General features: G+C 53.8%; 1 protein-coding gene and 1 long non-coding RNA gene across 6 annotated transcripts in view; one reads left to right on the top strand and one right to left on the bottom strand.

The window, feature by feature from the left end:
- SPEG (striated muscle enriched protein kinase) overlaps positions 1 to 20907 on the top strand; it is a 369258-nt gene that overhangs the window by 47672 nt on the left and 300679 nt on the right. The gene's annotated exons all lie outside the window — the stretch shown is intronic.
- Positions 1 to 20907, bottom strand: part of LOC137525158 (uncharacterized) — a 152728-nt gene that overhangs the window by 85951 nt on the left and 45870 nt on the right. For both annotated transcript variants that reach the window (XR_011022878.1, XR_011022877.1), the window contains exon 2: positions 13226 to 13333. This is a non-coding gene — a long non-coding RNA (uncharacterized lncRNA). The remainder of the gene's footprint in view (positions 1 to 13225; positions 13334 to 20907) is intronic.

The raw sequence follows: 20907 nt of genomic DNA, 5'->3' as shown, positions 1-20907 counted from the left end.
CGCCTCCACTGGTGGCCTCCTGTTTCACCTCCACTGGTGGCCTCCTGTCTCACCTGCACTGGTGACCTCCTGTCTCACCTGTACTGGTGGCCTCCTGTCTAACCTCCACTGGTGGCCTCCTGTCTAACCTGCATTAGTGGCCTCCTGTCTCACCTCCACTGGTGGCCTCCTGTCTCACCTGCACTGGTGACCTCCTGTCTAACCTCCACTGGTGGCCTCCTGTCTAACCTCCACTGGTGGCCTCCTGTCTAACCTCCACTGGTGGCCTCCTGTCTAACCTCCACTGGTGGCCTCCTGTCTAACCTCCACTGGTGGCCTCCTGTCTAACCTGCACTGGTGGCCTCCTGTCTAACCTCCACTGGTGGCCTCCTGTCTAACCTGCACTAGTGGCCTCCTGTCTCACCTCCACTGCTAGCCTCATTTCTCACCTGCATTGGTAGCCTCCTGTCTCACCTCCACAGGTGCCCTTCTGTTTCCCCTCCTCACCTTCACTGGTGGCCTCCTGTCTCACCTGTTCACCTGCACTGGTGGCCTCCTGTCTCACCTCCGCTGGTGGCCTCCTGTCTCACCTGTTCTGGTGACATCCTGTCTCACCTGTTCACCTGCGCTGCTAGCCTCCTGTCTCACCTCCTTACCTGCACTGGTGGCCTCCTGTCTCACCTCCATTGGTGGCCTCCTGTCTCACCTCCATTGGTGGCCTCCTGTCTCACCTCCATTGGTGGCCTCCTGTCTCACCTCCACTGGTGGCCTTCTGTCTCACCTCCTCACCTTCACTGGTGACCTCCTGTCTCACCTGTTCACCTGCACTGGTGGCCTTCTGTCTCACCTCCTCACCTGCACTGGTGGCCTCCTGTCTCACCTCCACTGGTAGCCTCCTGTCTCACCTGTTCTGGTGACATCCCGTCTCACCCGTTCACCTGCGCTGCTGGCCTCCTGTCTCACCTCCTCACCTGCACTGGTGGCCTCCTGTCTCACCTCCTCACCTGCACTGGTGGCCTCCTGTCTCACCTCCTCACCTTCACCGGTGGCCTCCTGTCTCACCTGTTCACCTTCACCGGTGGCCTTCTATCTCACCTGTTCACCTCCACTGGTGGCCTCCTGTCTCACCTGCACTGGTGGCCTCCTGTCTCACCTCCACTGGTGGCCTCCTGTCTCACCTCCACTGGTGGCCTCCTGTCTCACCTCCACTGGTGGCCTCCTGTCTCACCTCCACTGGTGGCCTCCCGTCTCACCTCCACTGGTGGCCTCCTGTCTCACCTCCACTGGTGGCCTCCTGTCTCACCTCCACTGGTGACCTCCTGTCTCACCTGTACTGGTGGCCTCCTGTCTCACCTGCATTAGTGGCCTCCTGTCTCACCTCCACTGGTGGCCTCCTGTCTCACCTGCACTGGTGACCTCCTGTCTCACTTCCACTGGTGGCCTCCTGTCTAACCTCCACTGGTGGCCTCCTGTCTAACCTCCACTGGTGGCCTCCTGTCTAACCTCCACTGGTGGCCTCCTGTCTAACCTCCACTGGTGGCCTCCTGTCTAACCTCCACTGGTGGCCTCCTGTCTAACCTGCACTAGTGGCCTCCTGTCTCACCTCCACTGCTAGCCTCATTTCTCACCTGCATTGGTAGCCTCCTGTCTCACCTCCACAGGTGCCCTTCTGTCTCCCCTCCTCACCTTCACTGGTGGCCTCCTGTCTCACCTGTTCACCTGCACTGGTGGCCTCCTGTCTCACCTCCATTGGTGGCCTCCTGTTTCACCTCCATTGGTGGCCTCCTGTCTCACCTCCATTGGTGGCCTCCTGTCTCACCTCCACTGGTGGCCTTCTGTCTCACCTCCTCACCTTCACTGGTGACCTCCTGTCTCACCTGTTCACCTGCACTGGTGGCCTCCTGTCTCACCTCCTCACCTGCACTGGTGGCCTCCTGTCTCACCTCCACTGGTAGCCTCCTGTCTCACCTGTTCTGGTGACATCCTGTCTCACCCGTTCACCTGCGCTGCTGGCCTCCTGTCTCACCTCCTCACCTGCACTGGTGGCCTCCTGTCTCACCTCCTCACCTTCATTGGTGGCCTCCTGTCTCACCTCCTCACCTTCACCGGTGGCCTCCTGTCTCACCTGTTCACCTTCATCGGTGGCCTCCTATCTCACCTGTTCACCTCCACTGGTGGCCTCATGTCTCACCTCCACTGGTGGCCTCCTGTCTCACCTCCACTGGTGGCCTCCTGTCTCACCTGCACTGGTGGCCTCCTGTCTCACCTGCACTGGTGGCCTCCTGTCTCACCTGCACTGGTGGCCTCCTGTCTCACCTGCACTGGTGGCCTCCTGTCTCACCTGCACTGGTGGCCTCCTGTCTCACCTGCACTGGTGGCCTCCTGTTCACCTGCACTGGTGGCCTCCTGTCTCACCTGCACTGGTGGCCTCCTGTCTCACCTGCACTGGTGGCCTCCTGTCTCACCTCCACTGGTAGCCTCCTGTCTCACCTGTTCTGGTAACATCCTGTCTCACCCGTTCACCTGCGCTGCTGGCCTCCTGTCTCACCTCCTCACCTGCACTGGTGGCCTCCTGTCTCACCTCCTCACCTTCACTGGTGGCCTCCTGTCTCACCTCCTCACCTTCACCGGTGGCCTCCTGTCTCACCTCCTCACCTTCACTGGTGGCCTCCTGTCTCACCTCCTCACCTTCACCGGTGGCCTCCTATCTCACCTGTTCACCTCCACTGGTGGCCTCCTGTCTCACCTGCACTGGTGGGCTCCTGTCTCACCTTCACTGGTGGCCTCCTGTCTCACCTCCACTGGTGGCCTCCTGTCTCACCTCCACTGGTGGCCTCCTGTCTCACCTCCACTGGTGGCCTCCTGTCTCACCTCTACTGGTGCCCCCCTGTCTCACCTCTACTGGTGGCCTCCTGTCTCACCTCTACTGGTGGCCTCCTGTCTCACCTGCACTGGTGGCCTCCTGTCTAACCTCCACTGGTGGCCTCCTGTGTCACCGTCACTGATGGCCTCCTGTCTCACCTGCACTGGTGGCCTCCTGTCTCACCTGCACTGGTGGCCTCCTGTCTCACCTCCACTGGTGGCCTCCTGTCTCACCTCCACTGGTGGCCTCCTGTCTCACCTGCACTGGTGGCCTCCTGTCTCACCTCCACTGGTGGCCTCCTGTCTCACCTGCACTGGTGGCCTCCTGTCTCACCTGCACTGGTGGCCTCCTGTCTCACCTGCACTGGTGGCCTCCTGTCTCACCTGCACTGGTGGCCTCCTGTCTCACCTGCACTGGTGGCCTCCTGTCTCACCTGCACTGGTGGCCTCCTGTCTCACCTGCACTGGTAGCCTCCTCTCTCACCTGTTCAGGTGACATCCTGTCTCACCCGTTCACCTGCGCTGCTGGCCTCCTGTCTCACCTCCTCACCTGCACTGGTGGCCTCCTGTCTCACCTCCTCACCTTCACTGGTGGCCTCCTGTCTCACCTGTTCACCTTCACTGGTGGCCTCCGATCTCTCCTGTTCACCTCCACTGGTGGCCTCCTGTCTCACCTGCACTGGTGGCCTCCTGTCTCACCTGCACTGGTGGCCTCCTGTCTCACCTCCACTGGTGGCCTCCTGTCTCACCTCCACTGGTGGCCTCCTGTCTCACCTCTACTGGTGGCCTCCTGTCTCACCTCTACTGGTGGCCTCCTGTCTCACCTGCACTGGTGGCCTCCTGTCTCACCTGCACTGGTGGCCTCCTGTCTAACCTCCACTGGTGGCCTCCTGTCTCACCTGCACTGGTGGCCTCCTGTCTCACCTGCACTGGTGGCCTCCTGTCTCACCTGCACTGGTGGCCTCCTGTCTCACCTCCACTGGTGGCCTCCTGTCTCACCTCCACTGGTGGCCTCCTGTCTCACCTCCACTGGTGGCCTCCTGTCTCACCTCCACTGGTGGCCTCCTGTCTCACCTCCACTGGTGGCCTCCTGTCTCACCTGCACTGGTGGCCTCCTGTCTCACCTGCACTGGTGGCCTCCTGTCTCACCTGCACTGGTGGCCTCCTGTCTCACCTGCACTGGTGGCCTCCTGTCTCACCTGCACTGGTGGCCTCCTGTCTCACCTGCACTGGTGGCCTCCTGTCTCACCTGCACTGGTGGCCTCCTGTCTCACCTCCACTGGTGGCCTCCTGTCTCACCTCCACTGGTGGCCTCCTGTCTCACCTCCACTGGTGGCCTCCTGTCTCACCTCCACTGGTGGCCTCCTGTCTCACCTCCACTGGTGGCCTCCTGTCTCACCTCCACTGGTGGCCTCCTGTCTCACCTGCACTGGTGACCTCCTGTCTAACCTCCACTGGTGGCCTCCTGTCTAACCTCCACTGGTGGCCTCCTGTCTAACCTCCACTGGTGGCCTCCTGTCTAACCTCCACTGGTGGCCTCCTGTCTAACCTCCACTGGTGGCCTCCTGTCTAACCTGCACTGGTGGCCTCCTGTCTAACCTCCACTGGTGGCCTCCTGTCTAACCTGCACTAGTGGCCTCCTGTCTCACCTCCACTGCTAGCCTCATTTCTCACCTGCATTGGTAGCCTCCTGTCTCACCTCCACAGGTGCCCTTCTGTTTCCCCTCCTCACCTTCACTGGTGGCCTCCTGTCTCACCTGTTCACCTGCACTGGTGGCCTCCTGTCTCACCTCCGCTGGTGGCCTCCTGTCTCACCTGTTCTGGTGACATCCTGTCTCACCTGTTCACCTGCGCTGCTAGCCTCCTGTCTCACCTCCTTACCTGCACTGGTGGCCTCCTGTCTCACCTCCATTGGTGGCCTCCTGTCTCACCTCCATTGGTGGCCTCCTGTCTCACCTCCATTGGTGGCCTCCTGTCTCACCTCCACTGGTGGCCTTCTGTCTCACCTCCTCACCTTCACTGGTGACCTCCTGTCTCACCTGTTCACCTGCACTGGTGGCCTTCTGTCTCACCTCCTCACCTGCACTGGTGGCCTCCTGTCTCACCTCCACTGGTAGCCTCCTGTCTCACCTGTTCTGGTGACATCCCGTCTCACCCGTTCACCTGCGCTGCTGGCCTCCTGTCTCACCTCCTCACCTGCACTGGTGGCCTCCTGTCTCACCTCCTCACCTTCACTGGTGGCCTCCTGTCTCACCTGTTCACCTTCACCGGTGGCCTTCTATCTCACCTGTTCACCTCCACTGGTGGCCTCCTGTCTCACCTGCACTGGTGGCCTCCTGTCTCACCTCCACTGGTGGCCTCCTGTCTCACCTCCACTGGTGGCCTCCTGTCTCACCTCCACTGGTGGCCTCCCGTCTCACCTCCACTGGTGGCCTCCTGTCTCACCTCCACTGGTGGCCTCCTGTCTCACCTCCACTGGTGACCTCCTGTCTCACCTGTACTGGTGGCCTCCTGTCTAACCTCCACTGGTGGCCTCCTGTCTAACCTGCATTAGTGGCCTCCTGTCTCACCTCCACTGGTGGCCTCCTGTCTCACCTGCACTGGTGACCTCCTGTCTCACTTCCACTGGTGGCCTCCTGTCTAACCTCCACTGGTGGCCTCCTGTCTAACCTCCACTGGTGGCCTCCTGTCTAACCTCCACTGGTGGCCTCCTGTCTAACCTCCACTGGTGGCCTCCTGTCTAACCTGCACTAGTGGCCTCCTGTCTCACCTCCACTGCTAGCCTCATTTCTCACCTGCATTGGTAGCCTCCTGTCTCACCTCCACAGGTGCCCTTCTGTCTCCCCTCCTCACCTTCACTGGTGGCCTCCTGTCTCACCTGTTCACCTGCACTGGTGGCCTCCTGTCTCACCTCCATTGGTGGCCTCCTGTTTCACCTCCATTGGTGGCCTCCTGTCTCACCTCCATTGGTGGCCTCCTGTCTCACCTCCACTGGTGGCCTTCTGTCTCACCTCCTCACCTTCACTGGTGACCTCCTGTCTCACCTGTTCACCTGCACTGGTGGCCTCCTGTCTCACCTCCTCACCTGCACTGGTGGCCTCCTGTCTCACCTCCACTGGTAGCCTCCTGTCTCACCTGTTCTGGTGACATCCTGTCTCACCCGTTCACCTGCGCTGCTGGCCTCCTGTCTCACCTCCTCACCTGCACTGGTGGCCTCCTGTCTCACCTCCTCACCTTCATTGGTGGCCTCCTGTCTCACCTCCTCACCTTCACCGGTGGCCTCCTGTCTCACCTGTTCACCTTCATCGGTGGCCTCCTATCTCACCTGTTCACCTCCACTGGTGGCCTCATGTCTCACCTCCACTGGTGGCCTCCTGTCTCACCTCCACTGGTGGCCTCCTGTCTCACCTGCACTGGTGGCCTCCTGTCTCACCTGCACTGGTGGCCTCCTGTCTCACCTGCACTGGTGGCCTCCTGTCTCACCTGCACTGGTGGCCTCCTGTTCACCTGCACTGGTGGCCTCCTGTCTCACCTGCACTGGTGGCCTCCTGTCTCACCTGCACTGGTGGCCTCCTGTCTCACCTCCACTGGTAGCCTCCTGTCTCACCTGTTCTGGTAACATCCTGTCTCACCCGTTCACCTGCGCTGCTGGCCTCCTGTCTCACCTCCTCACCTGCACTGGTGGCCTCCTGTCTCACCTCCTCACCTTCACTGGTGGCCTCCTGTCTCACCTCCTCACCTTCACCGGTGGCCTCCTGTCTCACCTCCTCACCTTCACTGGTGGCCTCCTGTCTCACCTCCTCACCTTCACCGGTGGCCTCCTATCTCACCTGTTCACCTCCACTGGTGGCCTCCTGTCTCACCTACACTGGTGGGCTCCTGTCTCACCTTCACTGGTGGCCTCCTGTCTCACCTCCACTGGTGGCCTCCTGTCTCACCTCCACTGGTGGCCTCCTGTCTCACCTCCACTGGTGGCCTCCTGTCTCACCTCCACTGGTGCCCCCCTGTCTCACCTCTACTGGTGGCCTCCTGTCTCACCTCTACTGGTGGCCTCCTGTCTCACCTGCACTGGTGGCCTCCTGTCTAACCTCCACTGGTGGCCTCCTGTGTCACCGTCACTGATGGCCTCCTGTCTCACCTGCACTGGTGGCCTCCTGTCTCACCTGCACTGGTGGCCTCCTGTCTCACCTCCACTGGTGGCCTCCTGTCTCACCTCCACTGGTGGCCTCCTGTCTCACCTGCACTGGTGGCCTCCTGTCTCACCTCCACTGGTGGCCTCCTGTCTCACCTGCACTGGTGGCCTCCTGTCTCACCTGCACTGGTGGCCTCCTGTCTCACCTGCACTGGTGGCCTCCTGTCTCACCTGCACTGGTGGCCTCCTGTCTCACCTGCACTGGTGGCCTCCTGTCTCACCTGCACTGGTGGCCTCCTGTCTCACCTGCACTGGTAGCCTCCTCTCTCACCTGTTCAGGTGACATCCTGTCTCACCCGTTCACCTGCGCTGCTGGCCTCCTGTCTCACCTCCTCACCTGCACTGGTGGCCTCCTGTCTCACCTCCTCACCTTCACTGGTGGCCTCCTGTCTCACCTCCTCACCTTCACCGGTGGCCTCCTGTCTCACCTGTTCACCTTCACTGGTGGCCTCCGATCTCTCCTGTTCACCTCCACTGGTGGCCTCCTGTCTCACCTGCACTGGTGGCCTCCTGTCTCACCTGCACTGGTGGCCTCCTGTCTCACCTCCACTGGTGGCCTCCTGTCTCACCTCCACTGGTGGCCTCCTGTCTCACCTCCACTGGTGGCCTCCTGTCTCACCTCTACTGGTGGCCTCCTGTCTCACCTCTACTGGTGGCCTCCTGTCTCACCTGCACTGGTGGCCTCCTGTCTCACCTGCACTGGTGGCCTCCTGTCTAACCTCCACTGGTGGCCTCCTGTCTCACCTGCACTGGTGGCCTCCTGTCTCACCTGCACTGGTGGCCTCCTGTCTCACCTGCACTGGTGGCCTCCTGTCTCACCTCCACTGGTGGCCTCCTGTCTCACCTCCACTGGTGGCCTCCTGTCTCACCTCCACTGGTGGCCTCCTGTCTCACCTCCACTGGTGGCCTCCTGTCTCACCTGCACTGGTGGCCTCCTGTCTCACCTGCACTGGTGGCCTCCTGTCTCACCTGCACTGGTGGCCTCCTGTCTCACCTGCACTGGTGGCCTCCTGTCTCACCTGCACTGGTGGCCTCCTGTCTCACCTGCACTGGTGGCCTCCTGTCTCACCTCCACTGGTGGCCTCCTGTCTCACCTCCACTGGTGGCCTCCTGTCTCACCTCCACTGGTGGCCTCCTGTCTCACCTCCACTGGTGGCCTCCTGTCTCACCTCCACTGGTGGCCTCCTGTCTCACCTCCACTGGTGGCCTCCTGTCTAACCTCCACTGGTGGCCTCCTGTCTAACCTGCACTAGTGGCCTCCTGTCTCACCTCCACTGCTAGCCTCATTTCTCACCTGCATTGGTAGCCTCCTGTCTCACCTCCACAGGTGCCCTTCTGTCTCCCCTCCTCACCTTCACTGGTGGCCTCCTGTCTCACCTGTTCACCTGCACTGGTGGCCTCCTGTCTCACCTCCATTGGTGGCCTCCTGTCTCACCTCCACTGGTGGCCTTCTGTCTCACCTCCTCACCTTCACTGGTGACCTCCTGTCTCACCTGTTCACCTGCACTGGTGGCCTCCTGTCTCACCTCCTCACCTGCACTGGTGGCCTCCTGTCTCACCTCCACTGGTAGCCTCCTGTCTCACCTGTTCTGGTGACATCCTGTCTCACCCGTTCACCTGCGCTGCTGGCCTCCTGTCTCACCTCCTCACCTGCACTGGTGGCCTCCTGTCTCACCTCCTCACCTTCATTGGTGGCCTCCTGTCTCACCTCCTCACCTTCACCGGTGGCCTCCTGTCTCACCTGTTCACCTTCATCGGTGGCCTCCTATCTCACCTGTTCACCTCCACTGGTGGCCTCATGTCTCACCTCCACTGGTGGCCTCCTGTCTCACCTCCACTGGTGGCCTCCTGTCTCACCTGCACTGGTGGCCTCCTGTCTCACCTGCACTGGTGGCCTCCTGTCTCACCTGCACTGGTGGCCTCCTGTCTCACCTGCACTGGTGGCCTCCTGTCTCACCTGCACTGGTGGCCTCCTGTCTCACCTGCACTGGTGGCCTCCTGTCTCACATGCACTGGTGGCCTCCTGTCTCACCTGCACTGGTGGCCTCCTGTCTCACCTGCACTGGTGGCCTACTGTCTCACCTGCACTGATGGCCTCCTGTCTCACCTCCACTGGTAGCCTCCTGTCTCACCTGTTCTGGTAACATCCTGTCTCACCCGTTCACCTGCGCTGCTGGCCTCCTGTCTCACCTCCTCACCTGCACTGGTGGCCTCCTGTCTCACCTCCTCACCTTCACTGGTGGCCTCCTGTCTCACCTCCTCACCTTCACCGGTGGCCTCCTGTCTCACCTCCTCACCTTCACTGGTGGCCTCCTGTCTCACCTCCTCACCTTCACCGGTGGCCTCCTATCTCACCTGTTCACCTCCACTGGTGGCCTCCTGTCTCACCTGCACTGGTGGGCTCCTGTCTCACCTTCACTGGTGGCCTCCTGTCTCACCTCCACTGGTGGCCTCCTGTCTCACCTCCACTGGTGGCCTCCTGTCTCACCTCCACTGGTGGCCTCCTGTCTCACCTCCACTGGTGGCCTCCTGTCTCACCTGCACTGGTGGCCTCCTGTCTCACCTGCACTGGTGGCCTCCTGTCTCACCTGCACTGGTGGCCTCCTGTCTCACCTGCACTGGTAGCCTCCTCTCTCACCTGTTCAGGTGACATCCTGTCTCACCCGTTCACCTGTGCTGCTGGCCTCCTGTCTCACCTCCTCACCTGCACTGGTGGCCTCCTGTCTCACCTCCTCACCTTCACTGGTGGCCTCCTGTCTCACCTCCTCACCTTCACCGGTGGCCTCCTGTCTCACCTGTTCACCTTCACTGGTGGCCTCCGATCTCTCCTGTTCACCTCCACTGGTGGCCTCCTGTCTCACCTGCACTGGTGGCCTCCTGTCTCACCTGCACTGGTGGCCTCCTGTCTCACCTCCACTGGTGGCCTCCTGTCTCACCTCCACTGGTGGCCTCCTGTCTCACCTCTACTGGTGGCCTCCTGTCTCACCTCTACTGGTGGCCTCCTGTCTCACCTCTACTGGTGGCCTCCTGTCTCACCTGCACTGGTGGCCTCCTGTCTAACCTCCACTGGTGGCCTCCTGTGTCACCGTCACTGATGGCCTCCTGTCTCACCTGCACTGGTGGCCTCCTGTCTCACCTGCACTGGTGGCCTCCTGTCTCACCTCCACTGGTGGCCTCCTGTCTCACCTCCACTGGTGGCCTCCGGTCTCACCTCCACTGGTGGCCTTCTGTCTCACCTCCACTGGTGGCCTCCTGTCTCACCTCCACTGGTGGCCTCCTGTCTCACCTGCACTGGTGGCCTCCTGTCTCACCTGCACTGGTGGCCTCCTGTCTCACCTGCACTGGTGGCCTCCTGTCTCACCTCCACTGGTGGCCTCCTGTCTCACCTCCACTGGTGGCCTCCTGTCTCACCTCAACTGGTGGCCTCCTGTCTCACCTCCACTGGTGGCCTCCTGTCTCACCTCCACTGGTGGCCTCCTGTCTCACCTCTACTGGTGGCCTCCTGTCTCACCTGCACTGGTGGCCTCCTGTCTAACCTCCACTGGTGGCCTCCTGTGTCACCGTCACTGATGGCCTCCTGTCTCACCTGCACTGGTGGCCTCCTGTCTCACCTGCACTGGTGGCCTCCTGTCTCACCTCCACTGGTGGCCTCTTGTCTCACCTCCACTGATGGCCTCCTGTCTCACCTCCACTGGTGGCCTCCTGTCTCACCTCCACTGGTGGCCTCCTGTCTCACCTCCACTGGTGGCCTCCTGTCTCACCTCCACTGGTGGCCTCCTGTCTAACCTCCACTGGTGGCCTCCTGTGTCACCGTCACTGATGGCCTCCTGTCTCACATTCACTGGTGGCCTCTGATCTGGCCTATTTAACTTTGCTTGTGGCTTCTGTTTAACTTCATTGTACATTGCAGAAGAGAAGGAAGCTTGGTATCTCCCCTCCCACATTTCGGCTCCTCACTGATTGGCAGAGGGCAGTTCAAAGAACTGCTAAAATCTGGTCTATACTGTGCTCACATGTGTTTACAAAGAAAGCTAGCTATGACAGTGCAGTTTCTAGGAGACAAAAAAAGTAAGGGAGGAACATCAGCATTGGTTTTAGTCAGAGGGAATCAAGATGGAAAATGCCAGGAACAGAATTCTCTTTATTTACTAGTAGCTGATGGCCCAGCGTTGCCCGGGAATGTATTTGACTGGTGTTGGCTCAGTCCACTTTTTCTAACCCTACCGCACAATTACTCAATGACCTAGTTTGTGAGCTTGGCGGTCTTTGGCATCAATAATTTGCATTGAAATGAAACAAATCTGATTGGCTGTGGCTCCACCCCCTTTTCTGAATTTAAACCCCAGTCACCAAATGACCAACTGTACCAGGTTTGAGGCTTGTGCCATTAACAGTGCAAGAATGGCAGCAATTCAATATTCCTTGAAAATCAATAGGTGAATTTTGATTGGCTTTTGTAGGCTCCACCCACTGTTCTGAATATTAATCCCAGTCACCCAGTGACCAACTGTGCAAAGTTTGAGAACCCTGCCATTAACAGTGTAAGAATGGCTGCAGTTTACATTTTCCCAGTGAAATTTGTATTAGTCTCCGCCCCCTTTTGGGTTATGGGGATAAAAAGTATCCTATATGTTATACCAGGTAATGTACTATGTGTGTGCCAAATTTTATTCAAATCCGCTCAGCCATTGTTGCGTGATCGAGTAACAAACATCCAAACGTTCGCATTTATATTAGAAAGATATAAAATTCACTGAAATCAAAACGTGGACAGTACAATACATCTGTTATGTAAGTAGAACTAGTAGTTAGTCATCTACTTAAATGTGTGGATTTTTCCTGGGATAGTATGGCTGTCCCTGCTGCTCTAGGACCATGACAGCGGTGCTGAGACAGAGGTGCAGAGGTTGCATCTGCAGTACGGGCCTTTAGTGATCCTTTTAGGACCCTCCTATCACTGCATAGGCTGTTTATGGTACTACAGAGCAGTAGCGTAACAAGAGACCCTGCAAGGGAAGCAGCCGCAGGGAGGCCCAGAAGCCGCAGGAGGCCCCGTGGAGGGAGAAGTTTCTTTTCCCAGTCCTGAGAGACTGACAACTAAGGGTATGAAGAGAAAAAAAAACTTTCTACTCTCTGCACAATTGTTCTCATGACTGCATCTGCTCAGCCACTGATAACAAATCATACAAAGTTTTGTAGACAAATACTTGTAGACAGTCCCTATCCAGTGTGTAGCAGGCTCTTGTGTACATCGCCCAGCCCCCAACCTCTCTACTCCTCCCCAAGTGCTGTGTATTGTAGTGATCGTGGAGGAGTCTGCAAAGCCAGTTCTGCTCCACCAGAGATGGACAGAGTGAGTGTAATAAGCTGAGGCTGGGAGACACTCGTCTGCCGGTTTTCTGTATGCGTTTTCTGCACATCATATGTGTCTGTATGTGTGAAAACATGCAAGTTTTATCACAGAAGCTAATGTAATTGATAGAGAAAATGTTCCCAGTGCTTCACTGCTGTCTGTGTCTATCTGCATGGGGAAGTCACATACAAGTGTACACTAGCCAACTGAGTAACATTGGTTCTTGGTTTACATGTGCAGAAAGCGAGGGGGGGCATCCAAAGTTTTGCAGGGGGGCCCAGCAGTGGCGTAACTAGAACTCACTGGGGCCCCCTGCGAAACTTTGTATGGGGCCCCCCTTTGATCCCGCTGAACACTGAATAGGGACTGTCTACAAAACTTTGTATGATTCCTTATCAGTGGCTGAGCAGATACAGTCATTAGAACAATTGTTCAGAGAACAGAAAGTTTTTTCTCTCTATGCCTTTAGTTGTTAGTCTCTAAGGACAAGGGAAATAAACTTCTCCCTCCATGGGGCCCCCTGCAGCTGCATCCCTTGCAGGGTCTATTGTTACGTCCCTGGGGCCCAGTGATTTCTAGTTACGCCCCTGCTACAGAGATAATAATGATTTGCTAATATGTGTGCTTTGAAGGATGGCAATCATTAATAAACTGTTCGTCTCTGCCTGCTCAGACCACTCGCTCCGCAGTCTGATCGCAGCAGGTCCCCGGTGGCTCTATACTAGGCCGCCGCATGACTGGGCGGCGCTGTGCTGTGTCTGCGCTCAGTGACATCATCATGCTGTGTGGGAAATATGCTAAATATATTCCTTGCTCTATGGAAATGTATTTTTGCTTACTTCCTACTGATGATCGCACATCCATTCCCAGGAGACGGCTTGAAGGAAGTTTACTGTTAGATAGTTCTCTTATAGCAGAACTCTGAGAAGCAGAGAATCCTTCAAATACTGTAAAAGAGACAAAAAAATTAGAACAGAAGTCAGATCTGCTGCTGTACTTTATGGTCAACAGACATCAGAATTCAGCAGTGATTAGTCACGTATTTCAGGCTAAAATTACTTTACGCAATTACTTAAAGGACCTCTGTCGTGAAAATGTTAAAATACATGTAAACATATACATTTAAGAAGTATGTTTCTTCCAGAGTAAAATGAGCTATAACTTACTTTTCTCCTATGTTGCTGTCACTTACAGTAGGTAGTAGGAATCTGACAGAACCGACAGGTTTTGGACTAGCCCATCTCCTCATGGGGGGTTCACAGGGATTTCTTTATTTTCAAAATGCACTTAGTGAATGGCAGTTGCTTCATCCAACTGCCAAAAAAGTGTAAAGTGAGCAGGGAGGCTGGCCAGCATCATTGGATAAATCTTTTTCAGAGAATGTCTTTATAAAGAATAAAGGCCGTTCTGAGAATCCCCCATGAAGAGATGGACTAACCCAAAACCTGTCGGTAATGTCACATTTCTACTACCCACTGTAAGTGACAGCAACATAGGAGAAAAGTCATTTATGACTCATTTTACTCTGGGAGAAATGTACTTCTTATTTGTATGTTTTAAATTTTAAGATTTTCGCGACAGTTCCTCTTTGAAGGACACATCCGAGAAAATTAAAAATGAAAAAAATCCACTTGCCTGGGGCTTCCTCCAGCCCCTGCCAGCCGTCCTGTTCCCTCGCCGCAGCTCCGCTCACCGCCGGTGGCCCGGGGTCCCCTCCGGCACAAGATGTCCACTGTGCCTGTGCGAGCGGCTCTCAGAGTCGTGCTAACGTCATCAGGACTGTACTGCGCAGGCACAGTAGGGCTGCACCTGCAAAGTACAGCCCGGATGACATCAGTGTGACTCAGTGAGACGCACACTAGAGCGCAGGAAGAGGCCGACCTGGTGAGGTCAGCATCTGCACCAGAGGGGACCGGGGAGCCACCGGAGCTGCAGCACAAGTTGGCTGCCGCCAGGGGCTAGAGGAAGCACGAGGCAAGTGGATTTTTTTAACCTCCCTGGCGGTATGATTATTTCCGTATTTTAGGATCTAAAAGCGGTGCAATTTTTTCAAAGCTTTTAGACCCTAAAACCAGGAAAAAAAATCATACCCCAGAGAGCCTGCAGCTGCCCAGCATTTACACACCTCCCTGGGATCCAGCACTGCAATTCTATCTCCATCCTCCATGTGGCGCTGTAACCCTGTACTGAGATCGTCGTCTGCCGTCATGACGAGAAACGGTGATCTCACCCGAGGGATCCAGAGTCTCCAAGGATTAGAATGAGAATGGCGAGATGATTCGCCAGCTGCACTCTGCATAAACCTCCCGGCGGCTACCCCAAGTCTGGCTCGGGGTTACCACTTCTTTTTTCCCTTTCCGAGCCTGACTCAGGGATATCGCCAGGGAGGTCGGTTAAAGAGTAACTTCATGAAAAACTGATACATTTAAAAAACACACATATAAAATGTAGATTTCTCCCAGAGTAAAATACACTATAAATTAAAATTTACTTTTTTTCCCTATGTCGCTGTGTAACACCTCTGTAATGCTTGAACTGTAAAAAACTCTTACAGACACCAATCAAGTTCTTTTCATAAATATTTGTATTAAATAGTAAGAATAAAAGTTCAGTAACAAAGCACATGATTAAAATGTGTGATTTTATCTTAGCACGTGTGCATTTCTGTCTCTGTTGGAGTGTATGTGTGCGTGTTCAAGTCAATGGGTTTGATTCACAAAACAGTGATAACCGAGTTATCACGCCTAAAAGCTTTGCACGTGCAAACGTGCCTGCAAGCCATTTTGCGTGCGTGTTACCAAGCGCACGTCGTTATGCCGTATGTGCGATAAGTCCGTTTTGCATGTGAAAACTATGATGCTTCGTGTGCTAGACTATAAGAGTATATGCTTAGCACACCCGTGCTAAGCTGGTTTGCACGTGATGTAATGCACGCAAAACTTTATGCGTGCAAACTATTGACTTCACACAAAGTCATTAGTTTGCGCACGTAAAGCTTTACGCGCATGATATCACGTGCAAAGCAGCTTTGCACGGGCGTGCTAAGTGTTAGCAGTCTTTTGTGAATCAAGCCCTATGTGTGTGCGTGTGCCTGTGCCTGTGTTCAAGTGTGTGTGTGTGTGCGTGTGCCTGTGTTCAATAGTGTATGTGTGCCTGTGTTCAATAGTGTGTGTGTCTGTGTTCAACTGTGTGTGCGTGTGCCTGCTTTGAATGGTGTATGAGTGCCCGTGTTCAAGTTTGTGTGCGTGTGCCTGCGTTCAATGGTGTATGTGTGTATGTGATTTGTAAATCCGGCCCTGGCTGTCGCAATACGGTAGGTAGTGAAAAGCTGACAGATGTGACAGGTTTTGGACTAGTCCATCTCATCATGTAGAATTCCCACATATTTATTGAATTACAAAAGCACTTACTGAACAGAAGTTGCTCAGTCCGACTGACAAAACAGCATGCAAAGGAGTAGGCAGGCTGGACGGCATCTTTGTATAGATCCTTTTCAAGGATTACGTGCGTAAAAATGCAGGTAATGCTGAAAATGCCCGATGATGAAATGGACTAGTGCATCACAACATAAGTAAAAAAAAAAAGGTTTTATCCATGTAAATTAATTTGTCAAATTCAGTTGTTTCCAGAGATGTAAACAGATGCCAAAAGAGCTACGTATATACTCGAGTATAAGTCTAGAAGTTTAGGTCTGTTTCACTTCATGAAAGTATAGGGGTCGACTTGTACACGAGTCACGGGAAACACTGAGCACACTGAGTAATGTGTGTACTAATAGTGACATTCCCATTAGCAGCAATATACTCTGTGCTAAGTTATATTGTAAGGAAAGGAAATGCCAGGAAAACACAGGTGTGAAAGTCCTGGCCACAGCAATTAACAAGGAAAGGGGCAGGGGGGAAATACAGGACTGCAGGAAGGGGAGTAAATATTTGCTGCACTTGGGGGCATTTTATGCTACCTTTAGATATACTTACCTGGGGCTTCCTCCAGCCCATTGCAGCCGACATGTTCCTCGCAGCATTGTCGGCTCTCAGCTGCTGGTACCGGGTCCCTGCCGGTGCAGAGGTCGACCTCCTCTACTGTGTCTGCACGAGCATCGCTGTTAATCACTCGCACATGGGCTCGAGTGTTCTGCACAGGCGCAGAATGCCCGGGCCCACGTGCCAGTGATTGACAGCGGCACTGGTGCACAGCAGAGGACAACCTCGAGGTCGGCCTCTGTGCCAGAGGGGAACCCGGGCCATCGGCTGCAAGGGGAGATGCTGCAAGGGACATGTCGGCTGCAAGGGGCTGGAGGAAGCCCCAGGTAAGTATATCTAAAGGTAACATAAAACGATTGATGATTCCTTTTAAGGGACAGGAGGGGTTTGAGGCTGCAATACTGTATGCAGTGCAGTCATTAACCCCTCCTGAGCCCAAGTGCAGCCATTATCTTTCCTGAGTAGACTTATACTTGAGTCAATAAAAAATTCCAGCTTAGGGTTGAATATTGGTGTCGACTTCTGATGGAAAGTTCAGAGGATCATTACATCTGTTTGTTTTTCCATTCAGCAAGGCAGATTTGCAAGGACAGCTGTTTAGAATGGAGTCTTAAATTAAAGCCCTTAAACTGAACATAAAAACACAAGACTCTTGTTCTATGTTTCATTTACTATTAGGAAAACACATACAATGAATCATCTGGATAAGTGTATTTTCACTCCAGGTTGGCTGAGGATTGAATAAGGCTGAACGTGCTCAGTCAGCCCTTTCCTGATAAGTTGGCCCATCGCTGCTCTGAGAGTTCTGATTGGTTCCTGTTTGGAATCAGACAATTTATAGTTCAGCATTATGTTATTCCATTAGAGGCTGTACAGGTCTGAAAAAGGGAGGACCCTCCTCCTGAAATGTCGCTTCTTTGATGTATTTAGTCTACAATCTCTGTTTATTGACCTGAACTATGTTTTTAAGATTACAATAAAGACTAACTTGATCGCAATAAGAGTGATGGTCATGTTCAAGTCAAAAAGTTCTTTTAAACTGTCAGAAGATGAAATTGATCTCCTAGGAAAAAACTTAGGAGAAAAAAAGTGAAAGCCCTGCGCCAAAATTAGCCTACTTGGTTGTCTTTAACCCTTTGCGTACCAGCAGTCTCTGGCCTCTTAAACAGACCCTGTACTTAAAAAAGTTCCCCTGGGGGATACTCGCCTCGGTTGGGGGAAGCCTCAGGGTCCCAATAAGGCTTCCCCTATCCCTTGTAGCTGCAGGCAATTCAGCACTGGCTCCCCCGAAGTGTCCCGCAATCCTGGCTCGACAAGCCTAACAAGGCTTGCTATATTTACCTTCCCTGGCTCCAGCGGGTGGCGCTGTTGCGGCTCTCAGCACGGAAATAGACAGAAATAGCCGATCTCTGTCGGGCCGCTCTACTGCGCAGGAGACTTGCGGACCGACAGCGAATGGCTAGTTCCGCCTATCTCCGAGCGGAGAGCCGATACTGCGCCTGCGCTGGAGCTGGGAAGGTAAATTTTTACATCCTCACTGTTCGGAGGGGCACAGCGAGACCGCCGGGGGACACAGGAGGACGGGGGAAGCCTCGATAGGACCCTGAGGCTTCCCCCACCCGAGGTGAGTACCCCCCAGGGGAACTTTTTATAGTTACAGGTTTTCTTTAAGGACCAGAGACCACTGATACCAGAAAACGTGTCTCCCGACGAATCATTGCACATACCCGCCGCTCTCAACGCTGTCCCATCACCGCAGGCCCCTTTCTCTGCCGTCTATAAGACGGCAGAATGAGTGAATTGCGGTGGGTGCAGAGCGGCGAGATTGGCGGTAGCACGCGGCAGGGAAGGTGAAATCTACGTCCTGTCAGAGCCACACAGCCACCTGCAGGACGTAGATTTCTACCAACACAGTCCGGAATCGGTTAAACACCACACTGGACGAGACACCCCTTGTTTTCCTGTTCCATCAGGGATTAATTCATGTGATTCACAATGTAATACCAGTTTGTTTTTGCTTTTATTACAGTGTGAAAATAATAAGAATGTAGTTGAGTGCTTATTAGGATTCCTGATGTCAGAGCCGACCCCCATGCATATGCATGATTCTGCGCCCCAGATGCTGCCAGGCTCCGAGCGTGAAAAGAAGCATATTCATGTAGGAGGATTAAGTCTTCACTTAGTCTATTTATACTTAAAGGGACACTCCGCCATAGTCGAATTTATATGATATACGGCGTCACTACACATGCAGTTTTGTAATTAAATATGAAAATACATTGAAAATGAGCCTCTAAACAACTATAAAGGTGGCCAAAGATACAACTCTGCGGACAATCGATTGTTTCCAATCACTGCGGCCGGTAATCGATCATAATCGATCACACTAGAAATCACAAAATGCTAGCGCTTATCGCTCGCGTTTTGCTTGAGTGATTTTACCGCGATTAGCGCAGTAAAAATCACTACACACTTCTGCGATTTCAGAGCGATCGCGGTCAGTGCTTTATAAGCACTGTACTGCGATCGCTGCTGAATCGCCCAGAGAATGCTGCAGGTAACGCGTTTGCGATTGGCGCTAATCGCAAAATGCCCATGATCGGCGCTAATCGCGGCAGTGAGAACACTGCCATAGGATAACAAAGCACTAGTGCTTTCGCGATTTACGGGAAGCGCCCGCTAGTCGCGTAAGTGTGAATGGGCCCTAAATAATCTGTCATGCCCATTAATGGCAGAGAAATCTGCCAACCGATTCTATTACATTGATCGGTCATTAAAGGCTGAAAACCCGCTAACCGATCCAATTGATGGGATCGATCTGCCACTGACGGCCAAAAACCCGCTAACCAATCCATTCAGATTGATGGGATCGATCTGAAAAACGGACTGATCCATTTTTTTTCTTGCCTTTAGGTTTCCTTTAAAGGGAACCCGAGGTGAGAGGGATATTGAGGCTGCCATATTTATTTCCAGGAAAATATCTGGCAAATTCGTAAGTAATTTCACTCGTAACCTTCATTAGGATCTGTAATTTGGCAATTATGTGTAATTACGTGGAACTTCGTAATTTACATTGTAGTTCATAACACCGACTCCAGCAAAGAAAGGCAGTTAAAATCTGTCAGATCTGACAAGTTGTGGACTAGTCCACCTCTTCATGTGGGATTCTCAGGGTTTTCTTTGTTTTCAAAAGCTTTTCCTGAATGGCAGTTGCTAAGCCTAACTGACAAAATAGTGTGAAGTATCGCATATGTGTGAACCAAGCCATAGAAAACATACAAAACTGATGCCACCTGTCAAAAACTGACAATATGAGCGCTTTAATGACAGCGCAGGTAGATTTGGGCAAAGCTGCCGCCACCATAGGCTGTAATAGGAATTACGCCTATAGCAGCGCACACAAAGTAACTCCGGCGCTGTCAGAATACTGAACTGAAGTTACTTTTAAAACACAATAATTCAGCTTTCAGCAATAGCTGAGAACCAAATTATTTCATTCCCCACCATCCATGGCGGCCTGGAGGGGGATAGTATTTAACATGGCCGGGAACTTGTGCAGCAGCAGGATCAGCCATATAGCGGCTGTATCCTGCGCTCAAGTCTCCCGCGCCGATTTTATATGTATCTGGACAGGACGGCTTGTATGTGTGAGGGCTGCTTCACACTGGGGCACTTTTCAGCGCTTTGCTGCTTGCCGGTGATCAGCAAAGCGCTGTTACTAATGTATCCCTATGAAATTATTCTCACTGCAGGGTTAGCAATTGGCACAAATTATGTGTGCAGCATTGTGGGGCGATTGAGTTGTTAATCTCATTCTATTCTGAACAGGAATCAGAAACGCAAATTGCAGCAAAATCGCGATTGCGATTTGCGTGAACTAACCCTGAACCCAGCCTCATATCTGACAACAGCTATACAGTATAACAGGACCCTTAGGGATGCAGGAAATGCGTTATAAGAATTTCCATCGTGCCGCGGATCCTCACCAGCCTTCGTCGCCGTTGGGAGACAGCCTATCGGTGATATGCGTTTAAGACCCTGCAGAGTTTATATGCCGTGTGGCAGAAACGTAGGAGGCAGAGGGGGCAGAATTTACAGTCCCGGCCGTAACGATCTCTCGTACAACATAATCAGTTGTCAGAGGGATGTAAATCTGGGCCAGACAGCATGAGACGGTTTAATGGCGCAGTTACACCTCTACGACTATAATTAATGCTGTTTTCAGCTTTGCAAATGCCAATGAGTCATTGTACAGTTCTGTAGTTCCCCGCATATGTTCTGTGCAGGACAATTAGATTATAAACCCATCTAGGGCAGGGTGAGGTCTAGGAAAGACAGCCGAGCCACTAACCTGACCATTAAAGTCACGGCGTGACAGTGACCTTTTGTGAGCAGTGCCCATCAAAAGGCGTACATGCAAAAAAGGGCGTCGGGGGAAAAGGGCGCATGGTGTAAACAATAAGCGGTAATAGCATTTAGAAAAATCTTGTGTTGCATTTCGTTTACAAATAATGTTTTACAAATTAAAAATTTAATAA

The sequence above is a fragment of the Hyperolius riggenbachi genome, chromosome 7, assembly GCF_040937935.1.
Source record: "Hyperolius riggenbachi isolate aHypRig1 chromosome 7, aHypRig1.pri, whole genome shotgun sequence".
Taxonomy (NCBI): domain Eukaryota; kingdom Metazoa; phylum Chordata; class Amphibia; order Anura; family Hyperoliidae; genus Hyperolius; species Hyperolius riggenbachi.
Note: the sequence above shows the minus strand (reverse complement) of the source record. Positions and strands in the feature narration are given on the sequence as shown.